The 9,468-nt window shown below is 40.7% G+C and overlaps 1 long non-coding RNA gene across 1 annotated transcript; it reads right to left on the bottom strand.

Annotated features, from left to right (window-relative positions):
• Positions 1-767: 767 nt before the first annotated feature.
• LOC311515189 lies at positions 768-4,557 on the bottom strand. The gene is made up of 3 exons (XR_014710076.1): positions 4,438-4,557; positions 2,346-2,421; positions 768-901 (listed from the first exon to the last, which is right to left on the bottom strand). It is a non-coding gene; the product is annotated as an uncharacterized lncRNA (long non-coding RNA).
• Positions 4,558-9,468: the final 4,911 nt, after the last annotated feature.

The raw sequence follows: 9,468 nt of genomic DNA, 5'->3' as shown, positions 1-9,468 counted from the left end.
TCCAGCTTGAGGAGACATACCCGCTAGTGCACTAGAAATAGAGTGTAGACACCAGGGCACAAGAGGCAGGAGAGGTCAGCCACTCTGAATGTATACCCATCTGAGACACTAGACACATACACGAGGTGACTAACTCATCCCACCTCCATAACTACACTCTATTTTTAGCACACTATCTCGATCAGAGCTAGAGTGGGTATGTGTTCTCAAGCTGGAAATTACACCTCTAGCTTCAAGTGCAGACATACCCCGTGGTGGTGGCAGCAATAAGGTCCAGGGACAAAAGGTAAAATAGTTTGTACCTTGGGGAAGTTTTAACCTAAGCTGGTAAAAATAAGCTTAGGGGTTTTTTCATGCAGGTCCCCACATCTGTACCCTAGAGTTCAGAGTGGGGAAGGAACCTTGACGCGTGTTCACAACACAGTGCTTACCTAGCACAATGGGTGCCTGGCCTCTAGGCACTACAATAACAACAACGAGGAGGAGGAGGAACTGGATCAACTATAGGCATCTAGCCAGCCTTGAGATAACGCTGAGAAACCCTGGCACCATCAGTGAAGCAAAGGCATCTCTTGCAATCATCACTTAGGATTTTCTCACATGTAAGATTGTATCTAAAAACAGGAGTTAGCAGTCATGGGCTTCATGGACTGCCTCTGGACAAGTGTTGAGGACAGTGAATAATTAATTATTTTTAATGAAGACACTTTCAACTCTAAGGAGACTGGTTTGCATTGTGAAGTTTAATCTTTTTTCAAAATAGGGATTACAGATTTTTTAAAATGAAAGCTGAGATGAACGCTGGGACCTGAAAATTTCTGCAACAGCAATGTCTGCATTTTTATGGGTCTGTCTTTTCTCTGCTGCATCCCAGTGTTCATGGTGCATCTTCACACTCCATCTAATTGACATCAAAATGACCTTTTATTAAAAGACTGCCAAAACACAAGCAAGGTCCAACAGCCCTGAAAAGGGGTTACAGGATATGAAGTAAATTCAGCCAACCTTGAAGAACAGTTTATTCTGGATTGTGACATGTGAGAATGCCAGACTGACAAAATGATATACAAAGTTCTTGGTTACATGCCAATGTTATAAAAGGTTAAGAACTCAGGACACTGTTTATAAATAAAGTGAGGGCAGGGGGTGGGAGTTTTGAGTGTTGTGTGTTTTGGTCGCATATTTTGTGGACAAATCAGAATGAATAATACAGAAACAAACTGTAAGGGGATAAAATGGATTATGCATAATGCATTCATGTTAGAACCTGGTTGGGTTTTATGCATGTAGACTTTTTATGTGCAATTAGATAGGCAAAACTTGTATTTCACCATTTGGGATAGATAGAATTTGGTAATTAATAACTGGAAGTCCATATTTATTAAGATAGTTAGAGATGGAGATGATCCAGGTGTGTGAAATGCATGAAAAGTTAAGCAATAACAGTTTATATTTTTGGACATGTAATCCTAGCAAACCAAAATTATACTGAAATTACATAGATTAATATTTTCTGTTTCTAACATTTTGTTGTCTCTCACTAGCAGGCATAGTCATATATATAGCTGGTTGAATAGTAAAAGAAAACTGATTCATGAATACTTTTGAAAATGAAATCACTTATCTTGGTTTGCATTATTCAGAGGGTCATCTTATTATTTGCCAGTATTTTGATTACTATCTGATTAGAACACTTTCATAATCCCACAGGATCCACAAAGGATTATTTAAACCATAATTTACTGTGAAAGTTTGATATTTGTTTAAAATAGTTTTTACACCCACATTGCATTGGTGCAAATGACTACATTTCACAATCATAGATTATCAGGCTTGGAAGGGACCTCTGGAGGTCATCTAGTCCAACCTCCTGCTCAAAGCAGGAACAATCCCCAACTAAATCATCCCAGCCAGGGCTTTGTCAAGCCTGACCTTAAAAATCTCTAAGGAAGGAGATTCCACCACCTCCCTGGTGCAAGCTAATGTATATGAGGCTACACACACACACACAGTGTAGGTTTGAAAATGCATACACACAGTAAAATAAGATGGTCATATCTGGAAAAGGTATTAGTCAAATAATATTCCATACATTTTGCAACGATTCCTCAAATAAATCATATCACTAATATCTGACCACATGAGCAATAGCATGAATTTAGCAAAGTTCTAATAACTGCAGTATCCATTCCTAATGACCAAGCTTTGTGAATTAGCAAGAAAGTTAACTTACATAACAAAAAGACTGGGAAAATACATTGTGAACACAAGAAAGTAATTGATTTTGACAACTGTAGATCAAACTTTTCTTTTGTAAGCTATTCGATACAGAAGCCATTGCTCACCATATGTCTGTACAGTTGGTAGAAGAACAGGGCCATGATCTAGATGAGGCATCCAGGTGCAATCCTAATACAAATGCTAAATAAGAACAATTTTAATTATTTGTAATACTGTGTGGTATTAAGTATGCAATATGTTTTGTTAAAAAAATACAGTAATAGAAATAAGGGACCTCACTACATTTCTATAGTGTTAAATCTTTCTGAAAGTTAGGGTGAGACTTCCGGAGGTGGTGGGGCGTTTTTTTTTCATATTACCTTCTGAGGTATATGTATAAAGTTATGTACACATAGCACAAACATGCATCCATGTGCTTGTGCACACAAAAACAGCGGGGGTATCTGCACTGAAAGGGGTATGCTTCACTGGATGGGCCATAGCAAAGAGACACGGTTCCCAAACCCATCTCTCTCAGCATGCCAACGTCCAAATGTGGGACACAATAGTTTATTCACGCAGACAACTTAAAATGACGTAGAATTCCTTCCTTTGGTATAAATGACTCTATAACTTCAGTTTCACGATTCTCTATTTCTGAGATAAGTAATTTGTAATAATAAAAAAGTGAGGGACACCAGATTTGTAGGTAATATGGCGACTAAAATGAGTGACATCCATCAAAAGGGGGAAATTGACGAGGGATACAAAAAAGTCCTCAATACAGTTATGGGGAACAGATACAACTAAACTATCCATACAAGGACCCGACCAGACCCTTCACAATTAGTACAGTGCATTCTCTTATGTTTATGTGACTATGGCAAGAAAATTTGATTTAAAACTCTGTAACAAGAGAATAATTTTACTTAAATTGTCTTGCCTGTTTTGATGGGATGTGTACCACATACAGGCCCTGACTAATTAAGGTGGGCCTGCAAGGCCAGTTGTGTTACCTGGCTGCACCAGAAAGGACAGTATGGAGCCCCATTCGGCAAGAACAGGATGGTTGATATAAAGAGAGGAAGTTTGTAACAGAATAGGACTGCAGGGAGAGAGTCTACAGCTGCTATCTGGGCACTAGAAGGTGGAGATATCTGGAAAGCACAGGATTGGAGCAAGCTCCTGTGGCAGACCTGACAAAAGGGCAGGAACCCGACCTCTGGGGAGAGCCCAGGGAGTGGTATGGTACAGACCTTGGCTGCTGGCTGCAGGTCCCCTGGATTGTTACCCAGTTCACAGGGAGGGCCTGGGTTTCCCTACCAGCCACTGAGAAGGTAGAATAAAGACCCCTAACATAAGGGGATAAGGATAATTCAGAGCCTGTAGGGATGCAATGACCACTGGGCCCAGAGTCAGGGCTGGAGACCTGACAAAAAGGTCTGGGAATTATTCATTGGACTTTGTTGAACTTTGTTACCCTGAAACGGGAGGACATAAATATTGTGACCTGGCTGGAGGGCCACTTACAGCAAGAGACCCCACAGCAGTGGCAGAGGCAGGGAGTACCAGACTGAACGACTGCTGCTATACCACATTTGGACAGAAGGTGGATTCTAGGGTGAGTGAACCTCCTTCACACCTACTTTTGCCACTTGAGCAGGGCTCGGTCGCTTGGAAAGAGAAAGCAAGGCTTAACATTTTCGAAACATGCATAATTTCTACCGGTTTGAAATCAAAGCCCCAATGGTTTTGTTAAGGCAACATCCTGATTAAAAGAGTTACACTTGTCCTATAAGTGACCAAAATCAATATCAGGAGACCCCATGGACATTCATAATGAACCAACGCTGCTGAAATATCAGGCAGCAAATACTACTAGCAAACGGTTTGAGATAAATTCACAGAGAAAAAAAAGAAAAAAACCCAAACCTAGTGATAAAATTAAGAGTAAATTTGAATGGCGAATAAATCTGAGGAAATTGCAAGCTGCTCGTACACATATGTCACTGATAACTATGTCCCACTCTCTTTCAGTCTATCCTGGAAAAAGCAGGCAAAATGCCAACTGAAGTCAATAGGTGTTTTACCAGCATGAGGAGTTTAAAGTTTGGGCTGTCAGTCTCTTGGCACTCAAGCCTTGGCACATGCATCAATGCAGACTCACTCTCTGTCCCCACACACATACTTCAAAACATAAATGATTAAGAACATTACCCTGATGCTGTGATTTTCATCAGCTTATAATTTTCGCACATGTCCCGACAACCATGCAAACTTTTCACCAGGAGGCTTCTAGACAAATGGCAGCCAGCTGGGAGGGGTTTTGCTGCCAACATTTAATTCTCTAGTTTACTGATTATAACCTGACACTGTACTATTTAAGCACACTCATTATAGAACTCCCATTTGTTCTAGCAGAGTTCCACATATGGGAGGACTGAAGAATGTGATGTCCAAGTTAATTAGTGTCCAAGTAGTACAAAGAGCATTGACGATACAGATTATACATATTCTTTCAGTGAAGTGGGATATGGGTAATTATACACTGCATCTGATTTACAATTAAGAAAAATAGAACCATATTGCTACAAAAAGGCACATGTACCGTAGATTGCAAAACAGATACTCAATTTAGAAAAATGCAAGTAAGTGGTAAAGAGAGAGTTTTCTGAGAAATATTAGTTAGTTTTCAAAAGTTACCATGGAGGACTTTGCTAGGAAATCCTATCCAATATGAGATGCATTAAATTCATGAAAACCACAGTAGCTGCTAATTTGAATTTATGCAAGCTATTTATGAGATACTGTGAATAAACTGTTTACAAAAAAAATAAGGAGAATGCTAATCAATATTTCAACTAAATTTAAAGCATTCCTGGATGCCCCAAGAGATTCTTATATGCCAGAAACATTTTACTGCTAGTCTCTGAATTCTTATGCCCACTAAATTGTCTTTTCCAGTATTTTTTTTCTGCAGTTGAAGAACAGAGTTGATCTAAGAGAGGACACTGATTTTTGTGGCACTGTCCTCTGAGGCAAGAGTAGAATAGACAGCACCATAAGTTTACTTGGACCCATCAATAAATGTTATTCTAAAAGAGAAAATAAAAGTGAAAGGAACACTCAAACCTCGATCAGAACCATTGAGACAATTAATAAAATATAGAAGTCAGATCCCTTTCTGTGCAGAAGGGGATGGGGAAGAGATGCTGTCTAGAGACTACTTGGCCTAATAATGTGTGGAAACAACAAGAAGAATGAGCAGAATCTAAAACCTCGTTTGCTCAGTTAACAAAGACGTTTTCTTGGTAACACTTGGGTTACGGTTGCCAGCTTGGTAACATTTAAAAACCGGGCACTCCACAGGAGGGCCAGAATGTCCCTTGACCCACCTCTCCCCTCCTGAGACCCCACCCATGTCCCACCTCTACCCCTCAAAGCCCTGCTCCTGCCCCACCATCTTCCCTCGAATGTCAAACCCACCTCCTCCTCTGAGGCCCCATCCCATCCACTCCTCTTCCTCTCTCTCCTCCGTCGCTCACTGCTTTCCCACTCGCAGCCCCTGCTGCCTGGGTCAGGAGGGACTTACCTGCGGAGCTGGGGCTGGGAGCTGACACAGGTAGGAGGTGGCCCTGGATGAGTAGGGGCTGGAGTGGGTGATGACGCAGCGACTTCTTGCCTGCCCTGCCCACAGTAAACAGACTTTGGGTGTCCTGTCAGTTGATATGACCAGACCCTGTCAGGTCCCCTTTTCACCCAGAGTTTCCTGTCAAAAACCAGGCACCTGGCCACCCTAACATGGGTAGATAGGAATTAAATTGGCAGATAAAACAACAAAAGCAAAGGGATTAACATGACAGCTTGCAGAGAAAAAGAAACTGAAGAGACAGTGATTAAAGAGATGGAAAGATGCAGGTATGAAAGGATGGAGTGTAAGTGATGCAGGGCCTGAGCCAAACACTGTTAAAATCAACGGAATTCATTCCACTGACTTCAGAGGGGTTTGGATCAGGTCCTTAAAGAGACAACAAAAATAGCACTTCCAAACCTTCATTAAATTTCTGCAAAATTTCTGCTAGCAACTGTGCATCAGGATAATCGAGTGGCCCAACGCGTGTCCAATCTCCTTTTCTCAACTGAAGTTCTGTGAAAGGCAACTTTGCTTTTTCAAACATAGTTGACTAAATTCTTCCTGCAGATGACTGCTTGCAGCTGCTATGGACTTCTGTGAGAGCCATACACAGAATTGCAAGTGCAGAATATGGCTTAAATTGTCTTCAAATTAAAAAAAAAACACCATAAAACAATTAACCATGGTGTGATGCTCATGTCACTCACACCGGTTATAATAAGGAGTAATTCCAGTAGAGTTTTTGGAATGATATTGGTGTAAAAACAGTATGAGAGAAGAATCAGTGCCATGTGCACAAAAGTGGCATTATACAAATAGCTAATAGATAGGCTGAGCAAAGGTTTTGAAGGACCAAGCTCCTCATGGCCTAATTTTCTTTGGGTTTAAAATGTGTTTGCTCTTTGTTCTATTGACAATGGAAAGACATGTTCAGTTCACAGCTGCTGTTGTTTTCTCAGCAAGGCAAAAAGAGACAAATACAGACTTGCTGAAAGCTCAAATTAAAATGAGAGAGAGAGAGAGAGAGAGAGAGAGAGAGAGAGAGATCTACTTTTAGATAAAACTATTTTGGCGTATTTACTTACCTACTAAAGGAAAAGTTCACTGTAAATGATTTGGAAGTAAATATTTTTAAATATTTGGTGGTTTTTTTCCTCTGTATTGACTCTTTAACAAGTTGTTAGACAAAATGTAAACAGATAAATTAGGTAGATAATTCCACAAGTAAAGAAAATACCAAGATAATGACATAATATGAATGAGTGACTCCTGGAGTGGGGCAGGGTTGCTGGCTGGGTTCCCCCCAAACCAGTCATGAGTGGATGGCCCCCTGGAAAGGCAGAGAGACTGGCTAGAGTCCCCACCTCACTCCCACCACAGAGCAAAAGATTGTGAGGTGAGGGGCGGGAGGTGGGGGATGGTCCAGAGATGGTAGCAGTAGCAAGAAGAATGTGGCCAGTGAAAAACCAAACCAAACAATAACCCACAATTAGGAGTTGGCAAGATGAGCCCTTGTATAGCAAGAGGGTATGGAGGCTGGGATTTGCCCAGTCAAAACAGCACACACATGCCTAGTGTCGAGGCACTGAACACACAGAGGCCTTGACACTAAGTTGGCCTGGCAAGAGGGGCATGCTCTGGGACCAGCTGATGCTTCTCTTGCATTCTTTGGTGTCCAGGAAGCAGCCACCTGAAATGATTATTGTACAGGTGGGTAGAAACTAATTGGGATTTCGTAAGGGGTTAAAAAGAGAGTTATAGGACAAATCCAGGACCTTTTTCTGGGAGTTATTCTCAAATGCTAAAGTGGAGGGTATGGTGAGAAGGCGCCAGGCATCCACGGGTTTACAAGGCCATAAGATATGTGAATCACTAAAAATGGGGAAGATTGGTAATTACTCACAAAATGTAACATATTTGAGTTATTCAGAGATGATGGAGTACAACTCCCTGATTATGGAGAAGATATATTTTAGCCAGTGTTAGGATGGGAATTGTTAAATACGTGGGGACCCAGCTGCGGGGTGGGAGTGAGGGCAGCCAACATAGTTGCTGGTGCCTCCTGGTGACAGGCGTCCAGTGCAGTACTAATTCCATAGGAGGGGTAGTTTCCTGATAAATCAGAATTGGAAATGGACTTAGGGAAGAGCATCCTCTAAAGAAGCTAGGGAAAGGGCTGGGACCTCATCACCCTCTCCTCATATAAGAGCTAAGGGGCCAGAGGAAGGGACATTATGAGCCCCAAGCCCTTTCCTTAGCTTTTTTAATGGACTGTGTGGAGGAGTGAGGAAAGGATTAAGGAAGGAATCATATCCTGCACTGTATGAGTTATTGCCAGATGGTTCCAGATAATTTCATAAAGTTGCATCCTAATAAAGCCACATCCCTTGCATCTTGTATTTCTTCCCATGTATCTGGGACAACAGATAATGGGAGAGAGTGAATATTCAACTGCTGGATAGAAATGGGTAAAACAGTTTTGAAAATTTATCAATTCCCCCCCAAAATATAGACTATTTTTAGAACTGAATTCAAATCCAGGAAAGCAAAAGAATCAGTTATTTTCATAACTCTACTCTAGAGCTTTCATCTTATCATCTACAAGTTCCCATCCCTTCTGACAAGGTTGACATATCCTACAATATGCTGCTTGTGAGGACACTGGAGGGAGATGGTAGACATCAGACCAGAGACAAAGAGGACAGGACAGTGGGACTGCCGGAGTATGCTTTCTACATAAGCACCTGGATCTCTGGCCCCACTCAGGAAGAACAGAACTGTGAAAGGATCTGGATAACAACCAAATAAAATTTAAAGTAATCTCCATAGCCTCACTTTTAGTTAGAGATTCAATAGTTCCTGAAAGAGCCCCACCCTGTTGTTCCTTTACCCAGACACTCTTACCCCCTCTCTGGACTCCGTTACCTTTGGCAACAAGTCCCTCTGTCCACAAGCTAGCCAAAATTTGTTTTTAGAAACAGAATATTTAGTAGCCTTGTGGCACTCAATCTGCAAGGAAGCTAGGTCCCTTTGGGATATACCTTGATGTTGAAGATGATGATTCAGTAATCTTAGCTAACACGTGATATATGTTAGAGATTAGTCTTTGTGCAAGGGGATGTATGCAGTGGGATGCTTAGTGTGTGTGGGGGGAGGGATTTCCAAGTTGACTGTATAAAGGGAAGACTCTGCAGAAATTATTTTGAGATTTCAATATCTAAAACAGAATATACACATAAATAACTTGCTACATTTTCAAGTCTCTCTTTCTCTCCTTGTGGATATTTTCCAGCAACTCACAATTTCCTTGGAATTATTAGAATATTTTAAAAGACTATATGCTATAGTTTTTTTATGCCTTGAATTGCTCATAAATATTGGAAATTCAAGCTATGCTGACAACTTTTGATTGATCAGATAAATCACAAGAGCTGGACAAAATATTTTTGACAGTTTTCCAATGGAAAATGAAGTTTCATCGAAGTACAAATGTTTTACAGGAACATGTTGATTTCAAAAACATTTTGGATGGGAAAGAGTTGTAACAAATTGTTTTGACTTTCTCATTTCATTTCATTTACACTTTTCTATTATATTAAAATATTAATGTTAAT

The sequence above is a fragment of the Lepidochelys olivacea genome, assembly GCF_965140295.1.
Source record: "Lepidochelys olivacea isolate rLepOli2 genome assembly, chromosome: 2".
NCBI lineage: Eukaryota > Metazoa > Chordata > Testudines > Cheloniidae > Lepidochelys > Lepidochelys olivacea.
Note: the sequence above shows the minus strand (reverse complement) of the source record. Positions and strands in the feature narration are given on the sequence as shown.